This window comes from Aptenodytes forsteri, unplaced genomic scaffold (genome assembly GCF_000699145.1).
Source record: "Aptenodytes forsteri isolate BGI_AS27 unplaced genomic scaffold, ASM69914v1 Scaffold94, whole genome shotgun sequence".
Classification (NCBI taxonomy): Eukaryota; Metazoa; Chordata; class Aves; order Sphenisciformes; family Spheniscidae; genus Aptenodytes; species Aptenodytes forsteri.
Genome location: NW_008795017.1, coordinates 445,488 through 459,973, shown reverse-complemented (window position 1 = coordinate 459,973; position 14,486 = coordinate 445,488).

The window sequence follows — 14,486 nt, the reverse complement described above, 5'->3', positions numbered from 1 at the left end:
TGCGATGTGGGCACATAGTAATGCTTGTAATTGCTAGAGAGAATAAAACATTACAAAATCTGGTCCTAAACATGCTTCAGCAAGACACTGTTCTTCCAGGTTCAGAAGAAAGGCTAGGGTACTCTTTTGCATAGATCCATCTGGGTCTAGTCATTTGTTCAGTATATGTCTTGCAACAAAGCTACATGTAGTGCAAATGATGCCGTTAAGAACGTTCATAACATCAATGATACCTCTCCTTCCTTCTCTGAAATAATATATACAAAATAGTATCATGCAGTGCCTGTGAATTACAGCACAAACTAATCAGTTTTGTAATGTATAAAGCATTCAGCTTACTGAGCAATTGGTTTCATATTGGCTGGTAGATGACACGACCAGGACTGCCAGGGTGAATGCTATCTTGGTTGGCAGCTAACAGCAATGTCCCTGTGAACTGATTATAACTTTATTACAAATACATTTTTTCCTAATGCGCAGGTCACGAGGGCATTCTGTTCCAGAACACTTCTGCTGTCACAGGTAGTTTTGAATGTTTGCATAGGAATTAACACAGGCTTTGAGAGAGAGAAAAATGCCATTCTTAGTGTCTCCATTTTCTAAATGGAAAGACTGTATTAAAACATTGCCTTTGATGGCTTTTGTGCGTCTATTGTCCTACACCTTTATAATGTAAATTATTTATTTGATGAATACATTTGCCAGAGGAGCTCAGCAATATTAGCAGAGTGATTCTATTTTGAGCATGAGCAGACTGAAAATGAAACCTCCCAAAGGCCTTGGTACTGATGTCTGTGGTCCCTTTTGTAATACCAGATAACATTCTAGCATTATATATTCCTCGGTAATCTTGCAGTGACTTCTTGTTTTGAACCAATCAAGTCTCTTTTGAGTAAAGCTCATGATTTTATGATAATTAATAATCTATGATCTCTTAAGGACATTAAGTTGAAAAACACTCTTTCCCATTAGTGACCTTTTACAACCCACCCTTTGACTAAATTATTCCTATCAGAGCATTTCTTTCAGCTGGCAGGGGGAGTGGGGTGTGAAGGGAGTCAGTCAAGAGCAACCTCTGCAGCTAATGACAAGGGACCTCCTTGATAATCTGGCAGCCTCAGTACCGCACTGCTGAACACTGTGAGTGGTGAAATACCAGACCGAGGGATATGAGTAAGATGCAAAGTGGTTTGATGCAACAACACCCATCTAGATAACATATCAAAAAGTAGCACATTTTGGGTAGATCCGATGATAAACAGAACTCCTGTAGACATTGTCTTTGCCCCATGCACAGCCTGAAATGGACTTCTGGTGTTGCCCAGTAACAAAGCACGATGGGAGTGTGATCAACATCTTCAAATACTTGATCCAAATTTATCTCAGATGTCAACAAAATTAGATTTACATGAAGAATTAGTTTGTTCCCTGCTGGGCTTCTGCTGTCCCTTGTCAGGTGAATGAATCCCACAATATGTTCCTAAATAAACCAGGAGGAGTGGAAAAATCTGTCTCTGAGTAAAATTGCCTCTGCAGTAGCCTGTAACTTTTGTAATGCTCCATAGCCTAGAATTTGAGCTTTTGTGTCAAATGCAGAACTAATTTCCTCATGGGTAATTTTTATACAAGCCTGTAACATAATAAAAAACTTACAGGAGCTGACAGAGCTACCTGTTCACCTCATTCAGGTTAGGTCAACATTATTGAAAAGCCATGGCCTGGAACTAGCATAATTTAACGTCCGCTGATCTGCTCTTTGATTTTAACAGCATCTATAACTTGACATGAATTTGTAATATGAACATAAATTATAAATTTACAGTAAAGTTATCCTGCAGTTCTATCATGAAAATGATTTTATATTAACCATCAACATTCATAGAAAGGAACTGCATTTGTAGATTGTCTGGTGAAATGCTTTACCGATACAAATTTAAGCCATGAGCTTCCAAGTCTCCATCTTCTGCAGACTTTTTTTCTTTAAGGAAAACAGATTTGGGGATGAATGGTCTGATTCTCAGAGTTAAGTAAATGAATTTCCCATTATTTTAATGCCTAGAGATATACCAGCTTATACAAAGGTAAATATGGGTATATTGATATGGCATTGTGCTACATAACCTAGACACAGTCTAAATTTCAGACATTGGCAGTCCCTACACACCTACCACTTTATTTCTATCTATGTCTGAAAGATTTTTTAGCAGTTTTGTGTCTTTTTTAACTTAAAGCTTGTCAGAATTCACAGAGAAGTTAATCCTTTACCTGTCTCATGGGTGAGTTGTTCCTCTATATGCCTTACCAGTCCTGCTATGGTGAGCACCCTGAGGATGTTTAGGATGCTGAGGTTGCTCTGAGACCTTGTAGACTGAACCATACTGCACAAAACAGGAGAAGCCCTACCTTTAGTCCATACCCGATGGTCAGGGCATTAACACTGGATGTGGGAGATTTGTGTTCTGTTCCTTTCTCCACACGAATGAGATTAACTTCTTTGTTACGGCCTCTTAAGAGAGGGCTGTCAACCCCAGGCTGCAGGATACTCAGTGGGGTGATGCTGGACACATTTTGGAAATGCAATGGGGCATCACAACAGTATTAGCTTAGTATTCAAACTGCCGTGCTTTGCTGCAGAGCTTCCCCATCCACAAAGCACTTTTTACACAGCTAGAGTATAAGTGTATTAGACGTGAGACATGGTATGTGCTTTTCAAGAGAGATGTGGACAAACTGAAGAGTCCAGAGGAGAGCAGTGAAGTTGGCAAAAACATTACCTATGAGAAAAGTCTGAAAAGAATGGGATTATTTAATATAAAGGAATGAAGACTGAAAGGTTTGTATATGTTAAAGGTAGCCAGTAGCAAAAAGGTTGTATCTTGTTCGCTACATCTGTTGTAAACAGGATAAAAAGGCAGCAAGGAAAATTTAGCTTGGGAAGAGTTTTCTTTAGGGAAGGATTTTTAAGCACTGAAACAGAATTTGTCAGAAGCTGCGGTAGCTTTAAAGAACTAGTTAGACAAATATCTGTTGGGAATAGTCTTAGCTGTTGCTGCATTAGGACAGTAGTTTTATCATACTATGCATATTATATGATCTCCAAATGACCCTCCAACCCCATCTGTCTGTGGTCTGTGGAATCCTTGGGCTATGAGTTAGTCTGAATGTAGGCTTCAATGAATGCTGTGACTCTGAAGTTCTTTTTGCAGATCAGTTCTTCTCTGACTTCCCACCTGTAACCAGATGATGAAGGGAAAATATGCTAAAGACTATGCACAACGCTAAATGTCTGGTGCATCGGCTTTGGGATCCCTCAGCATAAGACCAAGATGGGTTGTTTCAATCACAACCTCCTAATATGTCCTTGTAAAGCATGCAAAATACTATGAGGTTAAGAATATCTGAAATAAGTACTTAAAATAAGTGCATCGGTACCTCAAACATCAATGAAGTTATTCTCATGAGCCCTGTATGGGATGTCTGTATTGCCTCTCTTTCCTGGGTAGTGACCTAAGGACAAAGATGGAGTTACTTTCTCAGAGTTGCACAGGAAGCTTGTGGCCCAGCTCGGGAGCTGAATATAGCGACTAAGCCACAAGCTTCTCATTTCCTCTCTAAATCATTTCTAACAATCAGCATAAAGCAACACAGTTGTTCTGATGAGAGAGAGAGAGATGTTCTGTTACTGAAATGCTCTTGGGTGGCACAAGGTAGCAGGACTGTCTCAATTGTGTCATTTGGAACTGTAGTAAGATTTCTTCTTAGGAATAAAGAGACTGTTACCAGATTTACAAGTATTTATTAAAAAGAGGTCTAAAACCAAAGTGAAAATAAAGCCTGCAGCTGAGAAGCCCAGAATAAAATACATGCTTAATCGAGTATAGTAAGATGAACTCTGAATTATAATTGCAGGTGGAATTCAAAGGTTGGGAGGTGAAATAAACAACTCAGGATTATTGGAACAACCTGTCTTTAGTGAAGACTGGCATGTTTACATGCAGAGTGTGCCACCCAATAATTTTAGTAAGCAGCAAACAACTGCCACCATAATTTATATGCATTTGAGGCCCTTCTCTGGAAAAGAGATCACTTGTAATTCAAAGAGGAAATAGCAAGCATTTGCAGGGCAAGAGGAAAAGAATCAAACCATACTCACATTGCCTGTACATCTAACGGACTGAAAACATTTACCAAAACACAATACCAATTAGTTTCTTCCACATAGGTAAGACTTGCCACAAATTCAGAACAATCTAAACGAAGTTTGTTCTAGAATAAATGAGCTCTAGAATAAATGAATGCATTACAGCACAATGAGAAGAGGCTAAACAAGTGATTTTTGTACTCATCCAGAATGCAAGCTGGAGGTCACCTGAATTTACCTAGCTGGTACTGCATATAGGGTGAAGAGAAAAAGGTGCAAAAGTTTTGTGTTACTTAAGCAAATTGTGAATGTAACAAAGTAGCATGGCTTGCTAATCCCTTAGGTAAAAGAAAAACCTTCTGAAATATTACCTAACAAATACATCATCATAAACTCACAGTGATGCTTGTTTCACACACACACAAACATATATCTATCTATATGTTATATATATTATACATACTTAGATGGATGCTTCCAGGTTATTGTGACTTTCATATGCTAAAAAATGGCTTTGTTTATTAATTGAAGTCCTAGCTACTTTACTTAACCAACACAAATACAATGACAAGCTGCTGTTGTCTTAGGAATAAGGAGAATATGAGATAAAATGAGAATTATTAAAGAAAAAAATAAAAGTGCCTGCCAAAAGCAACAGACTCTTTTTAAACATCCACTTCAAAGAAACAGCAATTTTCATCCACCAAATTTGAAGGGCTGGGTTACAGAAAGCATACTGGAAAAATGTTCTTACAAAGAGATAGACCTGGTTTTGTAAAAGTCAGAAAGGCCTAGGCTGTCGGAGTAAAATACTTCAGCAGAAATGCGCTGTATGTGACATTTGTCACATGAAACTTGTACAAAACAGAACTTGTTCAAAACTACTAATGGAATAAACTTCATTGAATAAACTCCATTGATTTGAAAAGAAGGTGTTTATATCATACTTTACAAAACTATTTGTTTACGCATGATCTGTTTATGCCCTTTCTAGTTATGGAAAGTAGTCCAGTCCACTTCATATGAAATCAGTTTGTACAATCCTCTCCGCTCTTCCCAATTCATGCTAAGTATTTTATAGGCCTTTCATGGTACACGATTGAAATATGCTTGACAGATTTGATTTAATCTGTGATCTATGTTGACCATTTCAGCCATCATGAAAATGCAAGGCATACAGAAAAGTTTAAGATGAGTAGTAAAAATAAAAAGTAGAAAGTACATTGTAGATAGCAGAGTTAATCATTCAAGATGAAGTTTGTGTCATAACAGCTGCAGGATTCTTACTCTCATGGAAAACGTTATCTATCCGTTCAGTGTTTTGAACATTTTTAGGGGTCCACCGCTATCTATATATGGATGTTCACATGTAAACAACTTAAGTCTCCTCTCTGGAGATTCAGCTATTAAAGCAAATCAATTGTGGGAAGAAGGTCTACAACACAGACAAATTCTTTAGTAAGTGCAAAAATAACAGCAACATTTTATGGTAATTTGCCAAAAAGACTTAAATAACGCTTCAATGTTAAATCTTCAAAGAACTACATATAGATTAACTAATTGGTTTATGGACTTCTGCTTTATTGTACAATAGGTAGATATATTTACATCACCTGCTCACTGGATATTTTTCTTTCTTTGACAAAGAGTGTTTTGGACCAGTAGTTAGGTCATGGCAAAGTAAAGAGAACAAGTAGAAAACATAAAAAATGTACTGAAATTACTAGCTTTGAGAATTGGATAAATTTCTAGGTATTATGCCTGTGAATCTAGGATCTGAATGATCCATGAAGTTGTACAAATCCATAAACCATTACCTTATTTTCAGTGGAATTCAAGCTTGTTAAGATCAGACTTAGTCCCTGTTTTCCTCAGGAAGTATGATGCAGGGGCGTTTTAGTGTTATACATAGCAAAATTACAGTATTGCGAGTGTATATACTAACTTAATATACACCTAGGTCAGTGAATTGTGGCTGCAGAATTCTGAAAGAAGATATAAGATTTCAGACCAAAGGAAGACAGGAGTTATCACATTTTAGTAGAGCTGGCTGGAAAATAAAAATGATGCTTCTGAAAAATGTCTGGTATTTATTTCTATCCCGGTATAGAAAACAAGAAGAGATTATCCAAGAGAATTCAACAATTGAGCAACTTGCCTTGGGGTAGGAGAAGGTGGAGATATAGTTCTACTTTCTGTCCAAACTAATCTGCAACAAAATCTTGAAACCTCTACATTCTAGATTAATTGACCTGACCACCAAATTACAGCATCACGGCAATGCAATGAAAAGTTGTTGCTGATTAGACACCATATTCTCTTTAAACAAGCTAGCTTGAGTACCAACAGTTATGTCACCCCAGGAAAATAAGCTCAGGATCCGGGGTAAATACATGGGTGTCATTTTCATGCTGCTATAATTATGGAACTAGCTGCAGCCCTCACTTTGTATGTAGACATGCCTCAACATCTGCTTTGCACCAGAATTTCTCCCAAGGCCAGTGGAAGACTTCCCTATGAAATGTTCATTATAATTAACATTTTTCTATATGCTTGAGAACATTGCAGGCACATGGACTTCTACATGTTCACTTTCTGGCCTTCCAGGTCAGATAATGCTTCAGTTTCCTTTGCATTATTGTAGATTTGGAGGGAATTAATAGCTTTGAATGGGATATTTTATAAAAGCATGTTTTATATAAATGTCATAAACAGGTAGATATCATGAATAACATATGTTTGTCTAAAACATTTTTCAAAACTTGTTGCAGAATCCTCTTCTGTGAAGGTTTTGTGAGAACAGGTTAGGCAAAAATCTGTTAATGATGGGCCAGATATTGGACCCTGCTGCAATTCAGAATATTGGACTGAAACTGGAAATTTTCAATTATTTTTGATTTGTGGACTCCTAAAACATTCAATTGGAGATGCATAAATTTCACATGCTTAAGTTGATGTGTAGTATACAGGAGCTTGATCTTAGTTACCCCTCACAAACCCCTTCAAAACAGCAGACCTTCATGTCTGACTACAGATTAAAAACTGCTGGACTGTGAGAAGGTCTTTTTTAGACCTATATATCAGTGGTTCTGTAATATGCCTGTATTTTGCTGGTGTTTTGTTTTCTTTTTTTTTTTTAATTTTTGCTTAACCCACATGACAGTCCTAGTGCCACGTTTCCACATCTTTTTCCAAGGCAGGACCTTTTCCTGAAGTTCCTCCTGCCACTAGTTAATCCAATAGCCTTCCCTCTGAATTCAATAACAGGGAGAAGCTGGCATTGAGGAAGCTATTGCAAACTTTCCATCCCCCTGAGAAGAGAGATTTTATTAACTTTGAAAGCAGGTAACTAGCTAACGCCATCAAAAACCTGCCTATGGTTCTCTGCTGAAGCTATGCATATTTTTTTTACTGTTATTTATTTTTGTTTTCCCAGTAGTCACTGCAATGTAGTCACTTTAATAAACAACTATAAGAACTATTAGCTTACTGCTACAAGTCATCATACCACAAGTGTAGTTAAAGCCTGTATGAACAATTGCTCTTCCTGCATGTAGCAGCTTGTCTATACCCTGTAACCGTTTGTTACCTGATCATTTTGACTGGGTTGTTTAGTTTTGGTTTTAGTAATGCCTAAAAAGAGGAATAGTCTGTATTATGGACTAAATAACTGTAAAAATGTATCTGTAAAAATGTATCCATAAAAATAAACCAATTGTTCCTTACTGGAGCATGAGGAACAGGGATGGAACGACTAAAATAAATTGTCACTATATTTTAACAGGAAAATGTATGTAACAGCCCAAATACCGGGAAATCATTAACTTCAAAAAGTTCAAGACCAAACTTGTTGTAGTCTTAACAAGTGTCTGTTAGTTAGCCTGCACTTTTTTCCAGTGTATGAAGCAAAATGCATAGCTGTAAAGATGCTCATTCAATTACAATTTCTATTATTCTGGTGTTTGAAATTTCTGTCTTTTTTTTTTTAATTACCTTTAAAAGACGTAGTCAGTCACACAGTCCTACAGCTTAATACATGTTGTTATACTTATGGACTCTAAGAAACTTGGTGAATGGAAGAGCTTTTAAAATGCATTTTGGGAAGAACATAAAGCAACAAAAAGACAGGAGAAGGCAAGCATGAACAGAGACACTTGAACAACAGAAGGGTCAAACAGCAGAGACTAACAGCAACAGAGTAAGTTTTAATTTAACTTGATCACTTGCAGCCATACTGCTCAGCAGTAAAATATTAATCTTTGTATTGGCAGTTCAGTTTCAGGCCATTTACTACAAAATTAAAAGTGCCATACTCATAAAATACAAGGAAGTGAACTGTATAAAGTAACTTTTTCCAGAACAAAGTTGACCAAAATTCTCTGAAGAGGTAACAGTCACTGAAGGGAATTGATGTTGCACTGTCGATCGACAGAGAGAGGTTTCCATTTGCCTTCAGACAGGCAAGTTTGTGTTTTTTGCTGGGACTTAAGAACTGCTCAGGAAAAGACAACCTAGTAAGGACTGTCAGTCAAGGCTGGAGGATCTCATGGGACCGGGCATCATGGGGGTTTGCCAAGCTACAGGGATGGAATAAAAGTGTAGTGAGTTTAGTGGATCCAGCTTGCTGGCATATCTTGGCCCATGAAGATGTGAAACCCTGCACTAGAACAACTGAGTTGGTGTACAGTGCTTGCAGCATGATGGAGAACAATCTGTTCTTATTGATACAGAAACGGGACAGGGTGAGAAAAAGTAGGAACAGAGATGAGCGTCCCATCACTGATCCCAACACAGCTAGGAAAGCCCAGGAGAGCAGTAGGTGCTATGACTCATGTCTCTTGTTGACAGATAGTGTGGGAAGGGAATTCTCAAAAAACACTTGGCACTACTGAATCATCTTTTGTCTAGCAGCTTCCTAACTGATCACTGGTGAAACAATAGGAGATTAAGATTGTCATCTTCTGACTAAGCCTAAGTGTTCACACCTCAGTATGCAGTTGTGCTTCCATATTTATCTTCTTCACCAAGACATGAACGATTTTTTTAAGTGTCCATTAAAATCTACCAGCCACATAGAGTTTATGAGAGATGCACCTTTGGATTTCTCCTGAGATGTCCTCCAGACTTGAAAAAGTCCTGGTGTTAGGTAAGTTAAACTTAATGTTCTCCAGTGCACCCATGATGCTTCCATTTCTCCTCATGTCACCTGAGCACATCCCTTACTGTATTTCCATATCCTCAAAGTGTAAGAGACAGTTGTACCATGGCTAGTCTGCAGTCATGTTGGTATGAAGCGGCCAGCTAGAAAGAACTTCCTGATTGTTCTGCATACAGCCCGAGGAGAACTGCTTTGACTTGGCTTGGCAGCCTTTCTCTCAGCGGCAGTTTTACTTACTCAGCAGTTCTCACAAAATAAAAGGCAATATCAAAAGCAAGAAAAATATTGACTATTACTAACCTGTTGACATTTCTTTATTGGAGATAGAAGTTGTCATAGCAGAGATCATCCTAGTATGTTAACATTTTTTTGGCTTACACCTGTATGGACAAAACTACGCTGATGCAAGCGTTTACCTAAGGGAAAGAGGTAGCTGTTAGATTGCTTACAGTTCTCAAACATACTGCTCATTCCTTCAAGATAGAAATATTTGAAAACCAGTATAACTGCAGGTGATCTAATTTTTCATGTCTATATCTAATCTTCTTTTTCTGAGTTTTATTATCTTTTTTTTCCCTATGGCATTTTACGCATTTTACTAAACAAGAATTTACTCTAGAAGACTTAAATATTCTGTTTTTTAATCTATGGAATGAATGCTTATACAATTCAGACAGTGTACTTCAGTCCTTAACTGGCTGACTATTTTTGATATATTTTATCATGTGACTAAGGATAAGGGATGTGGTTTTATGCTACCTGCAGTCTACTAGCAGAAAAGTTGAAGACAATTAGTATCAGATCCATAGTTTATTTTTCTCTGCTGAGTCCATTTATTTAACATTCTTAAACTTATGCCAAGGATGAATTTAGCCCTATATCTTTTACACTGATTTTTGCAAGTATTTCCAGACTTCAGGCACAGTCTAACAAGATGATGATGATGTTCATTGCTAAGGATGTTTCTCCTCAGCTTATTCAGCTGGGACTCAAGTAAATTATGTAAACATTTCCCATGGCAGCTCCCCAAGGTGTACACAAATGCTAATCTGGAGTGGTATTTTTCAACTTTTTTTTTTATTTTGGGCCTTTTTTCATGGAAGTAATTTAATCAATTTGGAAAGAAATTGCCTTTAAAACATGGGAAGTTGTGGGTGCTTTCAAGTGTCTATTTTTAGATCACATGAAAGAGGAAAATAAACAAGTATTATGTTTATGTTTAAAACTCATCTAGAAATGGCTTATAATGGCATATGTTAAAGATGATGAATAATTAAGAAAACTGGTCATGTAATTATTAGAAGAAACCGCACATTGTCTCAGAGAATGTAAATCAACAAATTCAAGTCAGCCACAGCCAGACTACTCCGGAGGTTTACTCTGTTGCTCTGACAAGATCTCTGTTCTGCTGCTACTGCTGTCTGGTTCCAGGGCAGCACACGCTCACTGTGAACTGGCCCCTAGGGTTAGTCCTGTCCTACATACTATTTATGAATGCAGTCCAGTATTTTTTTGCTAGTCTGTGTATTTCCAAGAAAACCGTAACTTTTCTGTTTTAAAAAGGTGACTTGAAATAATATGTTGCAAAAGTCAGGAAAAAACCCCGTAAGGTCTTTGGAAAGGACAGGAGTTAAAAAATATCTTTCAAACAGCAGTAATATCTTATGATAATAAAATATCTCAGGCAGCTCCTCTTTGTTGTTTGAACTGCACATTCCATGCGAATTATCAGGAAGAGGCAAGGATGTGGATATGTTTTTAGAAAACATGCAGTAATTTTCTTTTAAAATCACAAATAGTGAGACAGGAGAAGCAAATAGGCACTGACTGATGGCCCACATTTTACAGATATATCTGAGATTATATCTTTAATTAAAAACATAATTCCTGTCAATAATATTCATCTTTCTCTTGAATTTGCTTGTCAAAACCACATAATGGCAGTATTTGGCTGGACAGAACATTAAATAAATGGAATGTAAGTTCAAATGTTTATTTTCATTAAAGGTTTCTTCCAAGACTACCCTTTTTACCATGCCATCCATGTTTCATGGATGCCCTAACCAGTATCATTAAAAGACTTCATATTGCATATTAGGCCTCTCACAGTAACTTTTTGGGAGAATAGATAAAGAAATATCTATTAACTTTGAGAGGAGAAGGATTAGGGGTCAAGCTGATGATGGAGAACTTTATTTTCTCCACAAATATTGACATGACTGCCATAAATGGTTGGCCTGTACGACTGAAAGATCAGGAATGGGATAAATATATATATGGCAGATTTTAAACTAGCTGAGTTTGCAACTACAAAAGCTGATGATATTGAAGGCTACAGCCATACAACCATGGAATAAGCATGAGAAGTCAAATCTCAACTCTTAACTTTTCATTATTTTGAGTTATGCTCCAGTGGTACATACAGTTTGAAACAGTGGGTAAAAGTCCCACCTTCCTTTCCCCTGTAAATCTGTGACTGCAAGAGGAAACGCTGCTGTTACAGAAAGGAAGGCAAATATCTCTATAGTTCAGGTCACTTTGTGTCTTTGCTAACTCTTTTAGCAAGCTACAGAATTAAGGCTGAAGATTTGGTGTGTCTTACTGAGCATCCTGCCCAAAGAATGCGCTATTCTTAAGCATTATTTATCCTGCTATTGTACCACAGTCAATTATCTGTGACTGTGCTGACCCCCTTTGTTCATTTTAAAATTCACTTCTGTGGTAATGCAAAGTGATGCCAAGGTAGCCACAACTTCTGTCTGTCCCCAGAATGACTACAGCACTCACAATTTACAGTAATCTCTACTGAAATTACCCAAGGCATTCATTCTTCAAACATTCTGGCCACATCAATATAAATTAGCACAGGAATGGTTGAAAGCCAACAAATTGGGTCCAAATGCTGAATTTTATCCACGCGCTTCTTCACTGGAAGGCAAGATGGCTTTGATTTTCCTCTACCTTGTGGAGGTTTGGAGTTCAGTGTTACTTTGGCAAGAGAAGTCACTGTTTTGCAGTGTTTCTAGGAAAAGTTAGACTTGCTAATTCCAAGATTTCCTTAGGAAAATGCTACTACTAAACTACAGGAAGATGCACTGGTAGAGAGTAGGTGACCGTGAAGGGAAGAGCTGAGAGTGAATAAGGAGCAGACGTGAACAAGGGCAGTAAGGTAAGGGATGCCCAGGGAGAGAGAAAGGGACTGTCTAGGAAAAGACTTGATGGGAGGAACATTTCTAGAGAATATGGCGTCCAGGAACAGAGAGGGGGAGCACAGTGGGGTGTAGGGAAGAGAGAAATATAGGGTGGCTCAGGAAAAATAAGAGGAAAAGTAACAGAGGACTGAACAGGCACGGGAGTATGGGTGTCAATGGCAGGAGATGGCTAAAAGAATACTAAGTGTGAAGACTTAGGCAAGGAGGAAAGGGAAGGCAAGATTATGGTATTGCAAAGAAAGAGCCATAGAATAGCATTTCTCTGGGTAAGAAATACTCTTGTCATATCATAAGAAGGTTTAAAATTAATCAAGGCTGCAGAACTTAATCATGCTCACAGCAGAGTCTTTCGCGCTGAGGAGGAAAAATAATTTCTTCAATTCCCTCTCAAATTCCTGCAACCTCAAACAGAACAGAGTCAGACATCTTCCATTTCAAACTCGAGTATATTTCTCTTTCTCTTGTAAACATAAATTAAGTGTTAGGTCATCTTACACTGTTTAATTCCAGCTGTACTCCTGGTGCAAATGCTTTTATGTATTTGTTAATCCCAGTGTGGCCTTCTGCACTGGCTCACAATTCCTCTTGGAATAAATCCAAGATACACTGTATTATATACGCCACTTTTAGAGAAAAACTCTACAGCTGGAAAAAAAAAGAGATCACTTTCAATTTGTGTTTGAATTCCTCTGTCTTAATTAACTTTGTTTTGTGGCTTAAGGAACCAGATTTTACTACACTTATTAGCAAGGCAGACTGCCTTATCAGCATCATTCTTCTCTGTGTATACTTAAGTATTGTTGAGCTCTGCATTTTTATAATCTGCAAGCTTTCATTTATTTTAAAGTTTGTTACAATTATATTATGTAAATTATTAAATGCAAATGTTGTTATATTATCAGTTAAAAGTGCCAAAGTGAAAATAAAAATAAAACAAAATGTGAAAGGGCAAGGAGGAAGAGATAACAGGAAAAAAATAAAACAAATTAAATAATGCCCTCAAAATACATATTTATGAATATTAATCCCTCTAGTTAACTTGTTTTGCAGTAATGACATTACTGTATGAGAATGCTGTAGTAAACTAACATGGATAATAAATGTAATTCTCTGTTTTATTCTGACATTATTTCTACAGCGTCACCAACACCGTAGTTTTGAAGACAAATTAAACCACAGCTATAGACCAAAGATTTACAGTTTACAGGCCTTGTTTTTAAAACCATATACGTTTATATATAAATATCTAAAAAAATCCACTAAAAGCCCTTTGTGGAAGTGTCTAAGCACTTAACTTCTATCAAAGTTGATGGGATTAGACAGTTAGGGCAAGAACTGTAAAGGGATTCACTAAAATTTGCAGCCCTGGGAATTCACAGCCTTGAATCTGAGACCTAGACTATGCGTCTGCTGGAAAATAAAATAGCCCAGGCATGGCTGTATGCTAGAGCGGCCAACTGGCATGGCATGGACAGCATTCACATGGCTAGACACTCCCTTGCTCTAAAGCAGACTGGCCACATCCAAATGCCTATTAGCAACATGAATCCCTAGGCAATATACATGAACTTTTTGAGAAGGTGGTCTGAGCACTTTGTGTGAGGGACAGGGATCATTTCGGATGACAGTAGGAGGGGGGCACAGGAGCACACAATGTAGTCTGCTGTTCAGACATGGTCCTAGAGTCCCTGTGCAATTAAGCACTTCTGACTGGAGACCATAAAAGACAACATGCTCTATGGGGAGCTGCCAGGGGAAAATAGAAAGATAACCTCATGATGTTTGATTTATTTTGCTGTCTTTGCTGCTCTTTGTGTTACATTTTCATAGAATCATAGAATCATTGAGGTTGGAAAAGACCTCTAAGATCATTGAGTCCAACCATCAACACAACACCACCACCCACTAAACCATGTCCCTAAGTGCCTCATCTTCTCGTCTTTTAAATACCTCCAGGGATGGGGACTCCACCACT